Source organism: Hemiscyllium ocellatum, chromosome 29 (genome assembly GCF_020745735.1).
Source record: "Hemiscyllium ocellatum isolate sHemOce1 chromosome 29, sHemOce1.pat.X.cur, whole genome shotgun sequence".
Taxonomy (NCBI): Eukaryota; Metazoa; Chordata; class Chondrichthyes; order Orectolobiformes; family Hemiscylliidae; genus Hemiscyllium; species Hemiscyllium ocellatum.
In genome coordinates, this window is record NC_083429.1 from 26,919,805 (window position 1) to 26,937,386 (window position 17,582).

The 17,582-nt window shown below is 43.0% G+C and overlaps 1 non-coding gene across 1 annotated transcript; it reads right to left on the minus strand.

Moving 5' to 3' along the window:
- Window positions 1–3,875: 3,875 nt before the first annotated feature.
- On the minus strand, window positions 3,876–4,039 carry LOC132829729 (U1 spliceosomal RNA). The gene has a single exon (XR_009646267.1). It is a non-coding gene; the product is annotated as a U1 spliceosomal RNA (small nuclear RNA).
- Window positions 4,040–17,582: the final 13,543 nt, after the last annotated feature.

A 17,582-nucleotide genomic window follows, 5' to 3' on the forward strand; every position in this document is an offset into this window, starting at 1 on the left:
GACTATTCTGTAAAATTTAGCTTCGGCAATTATGAGGGTATGAAAGCAGAGAATTAAGTTCAAGAATACATCAATACAGATTCAGTGGCAGGTATGTCAGGGGCTACTTCAGAACATGCAGAATATATTCCAAAGAGTGAAAAATTTCCAACAGACAGACCCACCATTCTTTTTAAACTAGAAAGATTAAAGGCTATGTCAAACCTGAAGTAAAAACATATGAATGTGCAAAGAACAGAAGGTTGGGCAGAACATAAAGCAGCAAACATGAGCAGATAAATGACAACAAAATAAAGAGAAACAGAAATATCAAAAACAGTATGAGTTTCTGTATTTCTAAGAGAAATTAATAATGAAAAATAAAGAGATGGTAGATGAATTGAACAGTACTTTGCATCAGTCTTCACTATCAAGGATACAAATATTACCCTAGAAGTAGCTGCAAATCAGGAAATAATAAAAAGAGCAAAGAATGCAGGAAATTTGTTATCACCAGAGATGTGAGATTGAATGAATTGTTGAAGCTGCTGGCTGACTAGTCCTGATGGACTTCTTATGAGGGTCTAAAACGAGGTGGTTAGTAAGATAGCTAGTATATTGATTTTACTGTTCCAAAACTTCCCATTAGATTGTAACTTCTTTATTCAAAGAGAGAGGGAGCAGGGAAGCATGAAATTACAGACCAATTGGCTTAAAATCTATCAAAGTGAGAATGTTCGAAGCTATTACTGAAAAAGTTATAGCAAGGCACTTAGATAACTTCAAAGTGATCAGGTACATTCAACACGGTCTTGTCGAAGGGAAATCATGTTTACCCAGTGTATTAGAATTCTTTGAGGAATGGACAAGCTGTGGAAAAAGGGGAATTGGTGAATGTACTGTACTGAGATTTCCCGAAAATATTTGATAAGAAGTTATCATGGAAAATAAAAGCTCATGGTGTAAGTAGCGTGGATAGGAGATTGGCTGGCTAATAGGAAATGGTGAAAAGGCATAAATGAGGTGTTTTCAGGTCAGCAGGATGTAGAGAGTATGTGTATGGCAACGCATGGCAGAGTGTGGGTCTCAGAATACAGCAAGAGTGACTGTTATAGAGATATCTGTAATTCAGAATGGATTCAAAACATGAAGGATGAAACCTCTGTTGGAATCCATGTAGGATGAGTCTGAGCCAAAAGCAGTCACCGAGGAAAGTGATGTGGCAGTGGAAGCGGGTTTTGGCAAAAACCTTGTCAATCACTTGGAATGATACCGAAGATAATGATGGCGAACAAGAAAAAAGATTAGAATAGAAATCCTGACAGAGAGTGGAGCAGATGTCTTCAAGGTGGGCATGCCTGGAAAAGATATGTTAGAGAGTTAAAACATGAAACAAAAACAAATTCCTTTTTCTGCCCAATTATTTTTCTCTCTCCCTGGGCTCCATCTTCACCTACCTTTTACTCCTCCCCACTACCCATTCCATCTTTAGCATAAATACCAACCTTTTCCAAGCTAAAATCAGCTCTGAGGAAGGGTCACTGGACCCAAAATGTTGCCTCTTCTTTCTCTCCATTGATGCTGTCAGACCTGCTGAGTTTTTTTTCCAGCATTTTCTGTTTTTCTATCAGATTTTCCAGACTTTCAGACTTCAGACTTCCAGCATTTGACATTCTTTGTTCTCTCATTTGCAGAAGCTACAGATAGATTAAGTGAGTGGTCAAAAATGTATAGAATATGGGGTGGAAAATGTGAAATTGGCCATTTGGCTGGGAACCATCAGGAAGGCAGTACTGCACCAAGTTAGAGACCCAACCCTCCCAAACAGACTGCTGCCACCTGTGGCAAGGCCTAGATAACATTATAGGAGACAAAATGAAGCACAGCAAGGCAGAGCACAAAGACACATCCCTCCCCGGTGCGGTCAATGCTTTCTATGCTCGGTTTGAGTAGAATGCCAGTGGCGCGGTGAGGCCTGCCCTGACAGTCTTGGACACACCTGTTCCCTCAGTCACTGCTGCAGACATCAGATTGGAAAAGCGACAGGCCCAGACGGAGACCCCAGCCATGCACTCAGATAATCATGAAGTGCTTTGAGAAGCTGGTTATCAACTCTAGTCTCCCAGCCTGCCTCGATCCCCTACAGTTTGCTTACTGATGTAACAGGTGAAAAGCAGATACCATGTCCCTCGCCCTGCACTTATCCCTGAAACATCTGGACAACAATGGACAGCTATGTCGGACTCTTGCTCATCAACTGCAGCTCTGACTTCAACATCGTTATCCCCTCATGACTGATCTCAAATAGCCCACACCTATTGCGATGTAACCTTCATCTCAGCTCCCTCCTCTGCAACTGGATCCTCAGCTGCCTGACCAACTGACTGCAATCAGTGAAGATAGACAACTAGACCTCCTCCACAATAACGCTCATGAATGCGTCCTCAGCCACCTACTGTACTCCCTGTCCACCCATGACTGTGTTGCCAAATTCCAAGACAACGCCATCTACAGGTTTGCTGACGGCACCACTGTAGTGAGACAGATATTTAACAATGATGAGTCAAAATACAGAAGGGAGATAGAGGCTGGGTGATGTGGTTCAATGAGAACAACCACTCTCTCAACATCGGCAAAACTAAAGAACTGATCATTGACTTCAGAAAGAAAGGAGGATAACAGGCCCCCATCTACATCAATGGAACTGAGGTTGAGATAGTGGAGAGCGTCAAGTTTCTTAGAATGATGATAACAGACAACTTGTCTTGGATTTCCCACGTGGTTGTGATGTCAAGAGGCACAACAACATCTCTTCTTCCTCGGGCGGCTCAGGAAATTTGGCATGTCCTTAAGGACCCTCACTAATTTCTAATGATGCACCATTGAAAGCATACTGTCTGGGTGCACAATGCCCTGGTATGTCAACTGCTCTGTCGAGGATTAAGAAACTACAGAATGTGGTGTGCACAGCCCATGCGATCATGGAAGCCAAACCTCTATCCATGGACTCCATTCACACAGCTCGTTGCTGTGAAAAGGCTGTCATAATCAAAGACCTATCACACCCCAGTAATGCTCTCCTACAACCTCTTCCATCAGGCAGAAGATGTAGAAGCCTGAACACATGCACCAGCAGGTTCACGAACAGCTTCTTCCCTGCCATTATTAGACTGATGAATGGACTCGCTAGCCTCAAATAATGCTGACTTTGCCGGCACTGGTCTTACCTAGCCCACACCCATCGCAATGTAAGCTGTATACCTCTTTTTGATCTGTACGTCCTTGCTTACTATGATCTGTCTGTACTACTCATAAACAAAGCTTTTCACTGTACTTTGGTACATGTGACTATCAATCGATTAAAAAAGAAACATTTCATTCGATGATGAGAGATTGCAGAACTTTGAGATGCAGAGGGAGCATCCCCTGATGTATGAATGGCAGAAGTTTATAACGCAGGTACAACGAGTAATCAGAAAAACTAATGGAATGTTTTAACTTATTATGAGAAGAATTGAATCCGTAAGTTGGTGAATCCATAAGTTGGAAGTTTATACTCCAGGTAGACAGTGCATTAGATTACATTCCTTACAGTGTGGAAACAGGCCCTTCAGCCCAACCAGTCCACACCGACCCTCCGAAGAGTAACCCACCCAGACCCATATCCCTCTGACTAATGCACCTAACACTATGGGCAATTTAGCATGGCCAATTCACCTAACCTGCACATCTTTGGACTGTGGGAGGAAACCGGAGGAAACCCACACAGACACAGGGAGAATGTGCAAACTCCACACAGACAGTCGCCCAAGGCTGGAATTGAACCTGGGATCCTGGTGCTGTGAGGCAGCAGTGCTAACCACTGAACCATTATGCCGCCCTTTAAAAAAAAAATTCAGGGGTGAGCGCGAACGTAGTCCCCCACTACCACAAATGTTGCAGTCGAGTATCCCGCATTTGGGGACATCACAGGCGTCAGCACACCCGAAGTGCAATGGAATAGCCTTATCCTGGGAGAGACACCGCACTGATCATGTCATCTCCCCTGCCAAGTAAGTATAATGAGATCAAATCAGGAAGGCAGTGCACAGTATTGGCCTCCTTATTTAAGGCAGGATGGAAGTTGGACAGACCAGACTGGTATCCATTACAGTTGAGAAGAGTAAGAGGCAACTTGTTTGAAGTGTCAGATCCTGAGGGGTCCTGACAGTTATAGAAAGGATGTCCTCTCTTCTAGAAGAATGAAAAACTGAGATTACTCTTCAAAAATCCAGTGTCACCCATTTAAACTAGTGGTGAAGTGAAGTTCTTTCACTCAGAGGCTCATGAGTCTTAGGAAACCTCTTCCTGCATAATTGGTGGAAGAATTGTCCCTGAATGCTTTTAAGGCCAAGGTAGATAAATTCTTGTTAAACAAGAGTGTGAAAGATAATTGGGATGGGTGGGAATGTGGATTTGAGTTTACAGTCAGATCAGTCACAACCTGACTGGTGGAGCAGGCTCGAGGAGCTGAATGGCCTACTCAAGTTCTTTCTTCACTATATGTTTGGAGTATTTTAATCAGGTAAGACAAATTGGGGTCAAATATTGATCACCTCAGTTCAGCATCAGGGCTCTTACCTCACAATATAAACAAGACATTTGTCTCCTTTTAAATGTCAATCCTCTTGGAATGCTATGCCAACAACTCCCCAGTCAGAGCAGATAGCAGCAGTAAGGGAATACTGAACTTGCTTAGAAATAACTTTGATTTATTAGGACTTCATGCTGTCCAAGTGCAAAGTATAACATTTGAATATATTATGCATTATTAGTTCCCTAAACCTGGGTGTATTCATCTACATTACACTGCAGACTTCTAAATTATCCTATAACACTCTCTCCAGCAGAAAGCTTTAACCAGAAGAAAATGAGGATTTTGTTTTGAAAGTACTCTGAGACACCTTTAGGATTTTAAATATTCAAAGCTTGCCTAATTCACTTTCAATGTAGTTATCTGTTAGTGAAACCTAGCATTATATTTAAAGATTGAATAGTATTTTGTGTCTTGTCGGATCTTCCTGTATCTTCAGGCAACAGTGGATATCAGTTTGAACTCTCTGTAAATTAATGGTAAATGCACTGTTTAAATATTTAATTGGCTGTTATGAAGTTAAATTTTTTATTCAAGTATTTAAAGGCAGTACTATTTATGAACTCTTTGTACTAATGTACTTTGAGTCTCGCTGCAGGCGTTCCCAGCCAATGGCTCTGGAGGTGACATGCAGCTTGTTTCTGAGTTAAAAATCACACAATATCAGGTTACAGTCCAACAGGTTTATTTGGAATCACTAACTTATGGAGCGCTGCTTCTTCATCAGGTGATTGTGGAGCAGAACTATAAGACACAGAATTTATAGCAACAGGATTGCAGCATCATGGAATAGAATATTGAACCAATTTAGCTTACATCTTTAATCTTTTAACATGACCATGTTAGTTTCAGTTCCTTCATTTGTAAATCCCAGAGCTTTTTTAAACTTACATTCTCAAGATAGCTTTTAACTATAGGTGTCATCTCAGCTCAGATGATGTATTGAAGGTGTGAAGTTAAAGTCTTTCTGTGTTCCAATGTTAGGTCAGACTGATTCTATTTCTAAAGTGGAAGTTACAGAATCTTACATAAATTCATGCAGTTTTTGCGCAAAGTTAAATTTAATTCTGCAAGTACACATTCGCCTCACGAACTTACGTATATGTATGTAGGGGTGGGGAGTGTGTGTGTGTGTGTGTGTGTGTGTGTGTGTGTGTGTGTGTGTGTGTGTGTGTGTGTGTGTGTGTGTGTGTGTGTGTAGTGGGGTCACCTTTAGTGTGACCTGAACCCAAGGTCCCAGTTGAGACAATCCCCATGGATACCAAAATTTGCTATTGACCTCTGCTCAGCCACTTTGCATTGTTGTCTGTTCTGAAGTCCACCTTGGAGAATGGTCACCCAAAAGTCTGAGGTCAAATGCCCTGGACCGCTGAAGTGTTATTCAACTGGGAGGGAACACTCCTGGCTAGTGATTGTTGTGCGGTGTCCATTCATCCATTGCCATAGCCTCTGCTTGGTCTTGCCAATGTACCATGCCTCAGGGCATCCTTGTCTGCAACATATGAGATAGACATTGGCTGAGTCACATGAGTACATGGTGGGTGGTGTCCTTACGTGTAATGGTGGTACCCATATCGACACTCTGACACGTCTTGCAGCATCTTCTGTGACAGGGTTGTATGGTGTTGTTCGAAGGTCAGGCAGTTTGTTGCGAGCAATGATCTGTTTAAGGTTTGGTGGTTGTTTAACGTCGAGAAGTGGAAGTGAGGGGAAGGTCTTGGCAAGGTGCTCATCCTCATTGATAATGTGTTGCAGGCTGCGAAGAACATGGTATAGTTTATCGGCTCCCAGGAAGTACTGGACAATGAAGAGTATCCTATTGGTTGCAGCTCGTATCTATCTCCTGAGGAGATCATTACAGTTTCTTGCTGTGGCACATCGGAACTGGCAGTTGATGAGTTGAGCACCAATCCTGTTCTTATGAGGGCGTCCTTGGGCACTTCCAAATGGGGTCGGGGTCACTGAACTCAAAACATTAACTATACTTTTTTCTCCACAACTGCTGCCAAACCTGCTGTGTTTCTCCAGCATTTATTGTTTTTGCTTCAGATCTTCAGTATCTATAGTTCATTATTTTATATTCAAGCAAATCAAGATTCTGACTTGAGCAGCATCGACAGTGTCTGCGCTCAACCAGGATTTTCACCATTAGAGACAACTTTAAAGATTTACAATACATTATAAGTAATAATACCAATGGCTGAAGATTGTTTCAATTAGCATCACTACAGTTTCTCAAGTAAATGGTTACGCTCCATTTCTGGATTTTTATCAGAATATCATTTGGAGGTGAAGACTTATGAGGCTTGAACACAAAGCTCGTGAAAAACATTTATTGCCAGTCTTTGCACACCAGAGAAAGATAGATCAAGGCTTCACTCATATCTTTTTCCATCATGGCAACATGTGACCTCACAGCAAGATGACTTAGCTCTTTAAGCACATGCTCATTAGAGCTCTAACGTTCAGTACTCTCACTTTTATTTGAGTAGTGGTGCAGTTAGTTCTTTACAGATTGACTCATAGTTTAAGCTTGTGTGGGGCTTAATCTGAGGTGATATTGTGCTGTTGGGGCCTAGTTATCAATCTGCTAATCCACAGTTCTTTGCAGTTCAGATTGATAGAAAATGATCAAATGCATAATTTGAAGGGAAATAGGGGACACTTATGGGGGTCTGGCAAACTTACAGACTTTGCTCACTCAATTAAATTGATCATTCTTTCAATTTGGGATCTTGCATGAGTGAATTTTCATGTTGCATCAATAATTGTATGTCAAAAACACCTCAGTGGGTGTGAAAGGAACTTGGGATGTTCTGAGAATGTTAAGGATGCTGCATAAATCCAAACTCATTCCTTCTTTACCAATTTGAAAGAGATTTATTCTGAATGGTGTAGGGGTGTGCATTTCATAGAATTCCTACAGCGGGGAAAGAGGCAATACAGCCCATTGAGTTTGTATAACTCTTCAAACAGCATCCCACCCAGACCCAAGCATAAGATGCAGGCAAAGAGAGAGAAAGGATCACCAACTCATTAAGCTCCAACTTAAATATGGTGGATCACGTGCAGCGAGGAGAAAGCATAAGCCCAACTTAGAGGTGTGGCACTAGGACCTGAACCTTGAAGGTGATGAGATCAGTTTCCAATTTATTTTTATTTTTAATATCTTTATAGAATTAAGTTTTCTCTTTGAGCTCTCCAAGGGTCAACAGTTGACATTGAATTAAAAGGCAAAAAAGGGAGATTGAAGAGGAAATTTCAGAAAACCATTTAAAATCTCACAGGATACGAGCAGAATTTGATTGATTCTAAGCCATTTCTCTAGGTTTTTGTTTCTTTCGTGCTCAGTAAGCTTTCCTTCAATTATTTTTTCACATTCTAAATTGAAAGTATTAAGGAAATTAAATTCTGTTAGCAATGTTTGTGAATATTTATTCCATCCGCATATGATTTCTCAATGCATAATTTTAACGGTGGCATTAATCTGATTAAAATAAATAGCTAAGTGCCTCCTTTAGAATCAATTCCTACTAATATGATATGGGACTTCAGGGAAAATTAACTTATAACGTTTCAACAAATTGGTCTTGAGATTAGATTAAGTGTTTGAGGTGTCTGCCTGCTTGCTTCTGGTGCATCAGCAATTTTGAAGAGTAGGTAGTAAGGGACTAATTAATGGCTGGTTAAGGATGACAAGCTGGGGGCCACAGCGAGGACTGTGGGATAAATCCAATGTGTTCTCCCGCTCAGCCCTTGTGCAGGAAAGGACAATGCCTCCCTCAAGTGCCTTTTTTTCCCAATCAGCAGCACTTTCCCTACGCAAAGCATCTTATCCCATATCCCTCTTCCTTTCCAAATAGACTGCCCCCTCCCCTGTAATGCCTGCCATGAAATTCCTCGACTTAGTCTGTGTGCTGCAGCATTTAGCCTCATGGGACAACTTGTAGTACCATGGATAGCCACTGCTCGTGGTTGGTGCTGCTAGGACAACAGGGCTATTGGAAATTCAAATTGGAGACTTTCGTCTTTAGCAGTACTGGCTTCCGAGTCAGGAGTAAAACTTCCTCCTCTAGCCTGTTAATGCACCATGGAGCGTTAACTTCCTGCAGGGCTGCAGACAGCTGTGGGAATGCATTCCACACTGACATTTTCCAGTGAAAGGGCAGGAAGATGGTGACATGTAGTATATTCACTCAATTCAGTGTAGCTTTGTAAGATGTCTTGGACTGTCAAGTGTTCTATTTTTTGGCTGAATCATTAATCTGAATCCCCATTGGTATGTATGGATTGGGTCACATATATCTTATTTAATGCACAGTTAAAAATCATACAACATCAGGTTATAGTTCAACAGGTTTATGTGGAAGCACTAGCTGCTCCTTCATCAGGTGGTTGCCAAAGGAGCAGCGCTCCGAAAGCTAGTACTTCCAAATAAACCTGTACAACTATAACCTGGTATTGTGTGATTTTTAACTTTGTCCACACCAGTCCAAGTTATTTAATGTAAGGATTGTTTTAAACTCAGTTTAGACTATGACTTAAAATACCTAAGAACATTTTGCTTTGAGAGTCAGGAATTAGCCCTGAACACGAGCTAAAACAATCAATGGTTGTTTGAGGATCAGTGATTGGACACCCTTAACAGACATGACACTTGTCTGCCCTGTCGTGACTTTATTTGCCTAAGAGCGGAGGCATCCTTCAATATTGATTCCTTGGTCAGTATCACTAAAACAGCTTAACTAGCTCTGTATCTCTTTGCTGTGACTAGAATCTCACCGTGCACAAACTGGTTGCAAGAATTGTAGACATTACAACAGTAACAACACTTAAGAAGTACTTCTTTAACAGTGAAGAGCTTCAGGGCAATCTGAGGGTGTGAAATGAGCTGTGGAATATGAATGCATCTGCACTCCTCTTAACGCTCACACATTTATGAAATCATGACCTCCTTTGCATCACTCTGCCCTTCTTCTATTCATCTTTCATTCTTTTTGTCTGACACTTGACATCTCTACAACAGCTTTGAAAATTGCTATAAGTTTTCTCTTGCAAATGTCAAGCGTCATTAAGAGCTGTCACTTCCAACACAAAAGGGATTAACATTGTAACAACTGAACTCCTGACTTTATAATGTGAGATTTTCAAAAATAACAGCGATTTCAATGTGTGCTATACTGAACAAAATACATCTTTATGCATTGAAATTCACTGGCACTTATAGATTTTCAAACAGTTCCACACTCTGATAAAGCAGGCACTATTTTGTTTTTTCCCCTTAAACACAGGTTTGATTTCATTGAACCAAATGCAACAGTCTATGACATCTGTTTTGGTTCAAGGTTGGAAAACCAGGGCTGTTCCATTACAGTTTTGACCTGACACATGATCTGCAATTGTTTTCGGTTAGGTCTTGCAATTTTCCTTTGAGCCATTCCCAACTTTGGGGAAATGTCTATAAAGACCAGAAATAACATTGTTTTGTCAAGGTTTTTCTTCGGGTAATGCTATGAATGATTGCACTATCTTTATCCTCATGTCAAAGTAAACCAATGCAGTCAAACGTATGGATAATCTGAAACCTTAACAACAACAAATTCAGATCATTTAAGGGACTTAATCAGCATACCTCATTTTAGATTGGATCTTATCATGAACTAGGCAAAAGTGAGGACTGCAGATGCTGGAAACCAGAGTTTAGATTAGAGTGGTGCAGGAAAAGCACAGCAGGTCAGGCAGCATCCAAGGAGCTGATGAAGGGCTTTTGCCCAAAACGTTGATTTTCCTGCTCTTCGGATGCTGCCTGACCTGCTGTGCTTTTCCAGCAGCACTCTAATCTAAACTCTTATCATGAACTGTCTTCCCTGAAGGACTTTTCAGACTAGCAAAATTACCTCAGGGTCAAATATATCTACGGGCATATTATAGTAAAATTGTGTTCAGTTCTAGTAGCCACACTACCAGAAGAATGTGGACATTATGGAGAGGCTGCAGAAAAGGTTTACCAGGATGCCGCCTTGTATGGGGGATTTTAACTATGAAGAAAGGTTGAATAGATTTGGCTTGTTTTCACTGGAACACTGGAGGTTGAGGGGTGACCTGATAGAAGATTGTAGGAGAAAGTGAGGACTGCAGATGCTGGAGATCAGAGTCGAGAGTGTGGTGCTGAAAAAGCACAGCAGGTCAGGCAGCATCCGAGAAGCAGGAGAATCAACGTTTTGGGTAAGAGATTCTTGATGAAGAGCTCTTGCCCGAAACGTTGATCCTCCTGCTCCTCAGATGCTACCTGACCTGCTGTGCTTTTCCAGCACCACACTCTTGACTGATAGAAGATTGTGTGTGGCATGGATAGAATAGAAATTCCCAGTGCGAAGGAGTCAACTTCTAGGGGACACAGGTTCAAGGTGCAAGGGGGAAGTTTAAAAGAGATGTGTGGGCAAGCTTTTCACATAAAGGCTGGTAAGTACCTGGAACATGTTGTCAGAGGAGGTGATAGCAGCAGATACAATAGCAGCATTCAAGAAGCACCTCAATGAATTCATGAATTGAAAGGGAATGGAGTGATGCAGGTCCTGTAAATGAAGATAGTTTTAGTATGGAAGAACAAAACGTGTTGGTGCAGGCTTGGAGGGCTGACGGGCCTGTTCCTGTGCTGTATTGTTCTTTGTTCGAAAAGCAACTTTCTTATTTAACTAACATCCAAAACCACATCGAGAATCTTAACTTCTGCATTATAGGACCACGTGTAATCTTTTTGTGAGGAAGTCAGCATTGGGCCACACCTTTTAATATTTACTTATTAAGAATTGCATTGTAGAAATGAATATTTTAACATGGAGTATATTATATTTAAACATAGTTATATCATGACAACTCGACTTGCAATTAACATTCAACTTAAAAAACATTTGGATATCCAAACAAAAGGACATGATAAAAAATTATACTCACAGTCCATCATAATTTCTTTACAGGATGCACTGGTTTGTCCCGCCCTACAGAGGCAGTTGCAGTGTAAAGCTCACAGCAGTCAACCAAGAAATGCTGTTGTGGTTTGCATGTATGTTTCATTTTAAATTCATTCTCGCCTTAATGCTTTGTAGCCTGCTAAATAGGCTGCCGTTACTCATTATTAAATCTTACTGCAAAGAAGAGTTCCTAAGATTTTAACCACCCATTCTTTCAAAAGGATTATTTTGAGCAAACAACCTTTCTGGTGCAAAACTGGCAAGCGGTGATAAGACTATTTTACACCTTCCTTTCTCTGAAACATCATGTGAGAAATTGCTTTAGGCAAAATTTCAGATTTCCATATTGCTTAGGACTTTAAAAGGGTTGATTAATTTAGTGATTTTCTTTACAATACTGCACACCCCTGTTCGCGCCTGCTAGCACTGGAAGCTTTTGATATCATTTATTCATATTGCAGCACATCGACTCAATCTCATTCTAAACAAATGCCCTAAATGCTCACTCACATGGATGTAAAGGATCCTACAACACTATATTGAAGAACAGCAGAGGAGTTTTCCTCTGTCTCCTTGCCCATATTTATTATTCAGCCAAGGTCACTGAAACAGATTATCCAATCATTGGTGGACTGGTGTTTTGGGGACCTTGCTGCGTGTATATTGGCTACTACAATTACACAGCATCAGGTGACATAAGAACAGCAGTAGGCCATTCAACCCATTGAATCTGTGCCAGTCATCAAGCATCTATTTTCTAATCCCATTTTCCAGCACTTGACCCATAGTCTTGTGTACGACAGTGGAATGACTCCACCATTCAATTGATATGGGCTAATCTTATGCCCTAATGCCATCTTCCTACCCCCCTATCCCTTCACATACTCACTATCTTTTAATCTATTAGTCTCTGAATTGAACATCTCTGCCTTGACTGCAGATCAAAAATACTTTTACTCAGGCTTCAAAGTGCTTTAGGCATCTAATGGCTATAAATAAAAAGTGCTGCATATATGTATGTCCTTTTACTATATGGCTTCTGGATTAGAATTAACAACTGCAGTGTATAATTTATCCTGATTTCCTATCACCCACCATCATCACCACTGCAGACAGCAAAGCATTAGGCACAATTCAAACTTTCCAAAGCAGATGAAAGAAAAGAATAATTTTGCTGAGAATTTCTTTTGAAAGGACCCATACTGTTTGCCAGGGCTTTGGCAGAGAGTCAGAAACGTGTGTTTTTAGATTAGATTCCCTACAGTGTGGAAACAGGCTTTTCGGCCCAACAAGTCCACACCGACCCTCCGAAGAGCAACCCACCCAGACCTATTCCCCTAAATTCACCCTGACTAATGCACCTAACATTACAGGCAATTTAGCATGGCCGATTCACCTAACCTGCACATCTTTGGACTATGGGAGGAAACCAGACCCACCCAGAGGAAAGCCAGGGACACAGGGAGAATGTGCAAATTCTACACACACAGTTGCCCGAGGTGGGAATTGAACCCCGGCCCTTAGCGCTGTGGGGCAGCAGTGCTAACCACTGAGCCACTGTGCTGGTGTTCTAAAAGTGTTATCCATTTTCACTTCCTCTTCAAACCGTGTTTCTGTTTAAACAGTGTGCTTGCTTATAGGCCATTTATAAACAATATCTTGATTTATATTGTGATACCATTTATTAAACTATAACATGCAACGCTCTGGGTCAAGTGCTAGAATAGGGACGTAGAATATGGATGCTTGATGGCTGGCAGGGACACAATGGGCCAAAAGGACTATGACTCTGTGATCATACTTATTTTGTTCAGATCTGATTAGAGCCCATTTTCCAGCCTCACACTACAAGAATGGTTGCTATCATCAGTCGCTAGTATTGGGCAAATCATACCTCCATAAAAGCTTACATCTTCAGGAGACAAAGGAAGAAAATGTCTGACCAGGCGGAGGGGAGGCTCAGAATAAACCATGGGAGAAACTGAGGACAGCAGATGCTGGAGATCAGAGACAAGAGCGTGGTGCTGGGAAAGCACAGCCAGTCAGGCAGCATCCAAGGAGCAGGAGAGTCAATCCCACAGGCACAAGCCCTGGTGAGGAGTGCCGATTCTCCTGCTCCTCGGATGCTGCCTGACCTGCTTTGCCAACACTACACTCTCAACTCAAAATAAAATATAATTGGTCTGATATTTTTAAGATTTGGGAAGAACCTCATTGTGAGTGATATTCATATTATCAGCACTAACACATTCAAGTCAAATTTCTTAGTTCACTATTGTGACTAAAACACAAAAATTAATAGGCATGACCAAGGAACCTCCTGTGAAGCCATAATCATATCCTTGTTTAATATTGCAATGTTTCAAACTAGTTCAATCCTTGCATTGTGATGAGTGAGCAGTCCTTTGATTTCTCACTGTTTAACAATAGGATGTGATATTTATCCTGAATATAAATGATTTTCTGTTTTGACTTCCCAGAAATTACCTCATTATTGTCGATGTTTCACAACGAGAGTAGAACTAATCAAAGGAACGGTTATAAATTATAAATTGCTTCTATCTCAAGCATTTCCCCCATCACTCAGTGTAATATATTTCTCTTTCCCTTGATATTTTATTCATTAATAAATGTTAGGTTTACTTTTCTGCATTTTGGAATTGGTGCCACATCTAATGCTTAAAAAAGATTGGTTACATAAGTAATAGATAACTATCAGTCAACTTCATTTTTTTTAAACAAACTAAATGCAGTTCGTTATCGAAATTGCTGAATGAATTCACCACCTTTTGCTTTGAATTGTGTTTCCAGTGGGTAACAAACTTTTTCATGCTGGCTATCTTATAGTTGGTAGAATGTCAACTTGATGTTAGTTGGGGGGAGGCTTCAGAAGGATCTGAAATTGCCTTGATACTTACATCTTTAATGAGACATTAATTGATTTCTTTTTCCGAATATTTTCTTTTTTTTTGAAGGCAACGACCTTTGTGAGAATTTGACTTCACCTCTAGCCCTCATGTACCTTGAGCAAGTGGTCCCTCTCCCTCATTGGAAACCTTTGGAGGTGTCAGAGATCTCGATTCTCAGTTGGAGAGTCAGCGGGAGGCCCATGCTGCCTATTTTTGGTGGAATCAAGACTTTGTGGGAGAACATGTTGCCATTTAAAGACTGTCAAGTCCTTGTGCTCTGCAGTGTCACAGCCCAGGTCACTGAGTGACTCCAGACCATGATAAATAAATGAAGGAGTTACGAGAACAGGTAGTCATGAGGAGAGGGGTGCAGTAGTAAAGTTTAGATTAGAGTGGTGCTGGAAAAGCACAGCAGGTCAAGCAGCATCTGAGGAGCAGGAAAATCGACATTTCGGGCAAAAGCCCTTCATCAGGAAGAGAGCATTTTCCTGCTCCTCAGATGCTGCCTGACCTGCTGTGCTTTTCCAGCACCACTCTAATCCAAACTCTGGTTTCCAGCATCTGCAGTCCTCGCTTTTGCCTTGTCAGTAATAAAAATGGAGCGATGCCTCTCAGCGGTCTTCAACATCCCGAGGTTCCCATCTCTCAATCAGGCCCTGTGTGCAGTGCCCACCACTGCCCGGGAACTGCATTGGAATTGTATTAGCTTTATAGTCACATGCACTCAAATGAGTAGAGGGAAAAAAGTCTGGTTGAAGATTTGTAGCTCGGGTGTCCGTTGTTGTGGTTCTGTTCACCGAGCTGGAACTTCCAGCTCGGTGAACAGAACCACAACAGTAGAGGGAAAAGTTTATAAGTCACCACTCACAGTGCCATCATTGGTACAAAGACAGGTCCAGAGTAGAGAAAGGAATAGAAAAGTTACAATAAAACTATTGATCCCCCACCACTATCTGTGTTCTGCAGAGACCATTCCCTTAGTGACTCCCTCATGGTCCATGGTCCCCTCCCAAACCACCCTCCACTACAAGGACCTACCCTTGCTGCCACAAGAGATGTAAAAACCTACCCCCACATCTCCCCCTTCACCTCTGTTCAACAACTGAAACAATCTTTTTAAATCTGACAGAGGTTTTCCTGCACATCACCCCATCTCATTTACTGCATCCGTTGCTCGCGATGTGGTCTCCTCTACATCGGGAAGATGGAGTGTCAACTTGCGGAATGTTTCAGGGAACATATCTGGGCCGTATGTACCAACCAACCCCACCGCCCTGTGGCGGACCACTACAACTCCCGGCCCACCAAGGCCATGCAAATTCTGGGCATCTTCCACTGCCAAATCCTAGCCATCAGCTGAATGGAGGAAGAACGTCTCATCTTTGGCCTCATGACACGACAACCACACGGCATCAACATTGACTTCACCAGTTTCCAAATCACTTTCTCCTAGTTGCAGAAAAACAAGAAGCAAAGATAAAAAGGCAAACATCATAGTCTTTCCCCAAAATGAGCCTGCAGCAGGCCAGTGTAAGGGGCCATCTTGTGGGCTGACCATTGGCTGGCACCATGCTCCACACTGGGATGCTGCTCCCACTCCTGCAACAGGCTGCTGGTCACCAACCACTGCTCGCTAGTGTCCCCGCTCCAGATCTCTGCTCGCTAGTGTCCCCGCTCCAGATCCCTGCTCGCTATTGTCCCCACTCCGGATCACTGCTCATCATTGTTCCTGCTCCGGATCACTGCTCACTAGAATCCCCGCTCTGGATCGCTGCTCGCTAGTGTCTCCACTCCAGATCCCTGCTCATCATTGTCCCCGCTCCAGATCTCTGCTCGCTAGTATCCCCGATCCAGATCCCTGCTCGCTAGTGTCCCCGCTCCAGATCTCTGCTCGCTAGTATCCCCGATCCAGATCCCTGCTCGCTAGTATCCCCGATCCAGATCCCTGCTCGCTAGTGTCCCCGCTCCAGATCTCTGCTCGCTAGTGTCCCCGCTCCAGATCCCTGCTCGCTAGTATCCCCGATCCAGATCCCTGCTCGCTAGTATTCCCGCTCCAGATCCCTGCTCATCATTGTCCCTGCTCCAGATCCCTGCTCGCTAGTATTCCCGCTCCAGATCACTGCTCATCATTGTCCCTGCTCCAGATCTCTGCTCGCTAGTATTCCCGCTCCAGATCCCTGCTCATCATTGTCCCCGCTCCAGATCCCTGCTTGCTAGTGTCCACGCTCCAGATCCCTGCTCGACAGTATCCATCTCTGCATCACTGCTGTCCAGTACCCCTGTTCCGGATCACTGCTCGCCAGTATCCCCACTCCGGATCACTGCTCGACAATATCTCTGCTCCAGATCACTGATCAGCAGTGTCCCCGATCTGGATCACAGCTTGCCACAATCCATGCTCCGGATCCCCTCTCTCCAGTATCCCTGCTCCGGATCACTGCTAACTGCTTTCCCCGCTCCGGATCACTCCTTGCTAGCGTCCCTACTCCAGATTACTGCTCGTTTCTCTTCTCTGGAACACTGCTCACTGCTGTCCCTGTTCTGGATCACTGTGTGCCGGTGTCCCTACTCCGGAACACTGCTCAGCGGTGTCCCTGCTATGGAACACTGCTTGCCCGTTTCCTACTCTGGAACACTGCCCGGCGGTGTCCCTTCTCCGGAACACTGCTTGGCGGTGTCCCTTCTCCGGATCACTGCTCACCAGTATCCCTGCTCCAGATCTCTGTTCGCTTCTATCCCTGCTCCGGATCACTGCTTGCCAGTGTCCCCGCTCCAGATCACTGCTCATCAGTATCCCTGCTCTAGATCACTGCTCATCTGTATCCCTGTTCCCGATCACTGCTCGCCGGTATCCCCATTCTGGATCACCGCTCGCCAGTGTCCGCGCTCTGGATCACTGCTTGCTGGTAATCCCACTCGGGATCACTCCTCACCAGAATCCCCGCTCCGAATCACTGATCAGCAGTGTCCCCGATCCGGATCACTGCTCGCCACAATCTCCGCTCAGGATCTCTGCTCGCCAGTATTCCTACACTGGATCACTACTCGCCAGTATCCCTGCTCTAAATCACTGCTCGACAGAATCCCCAC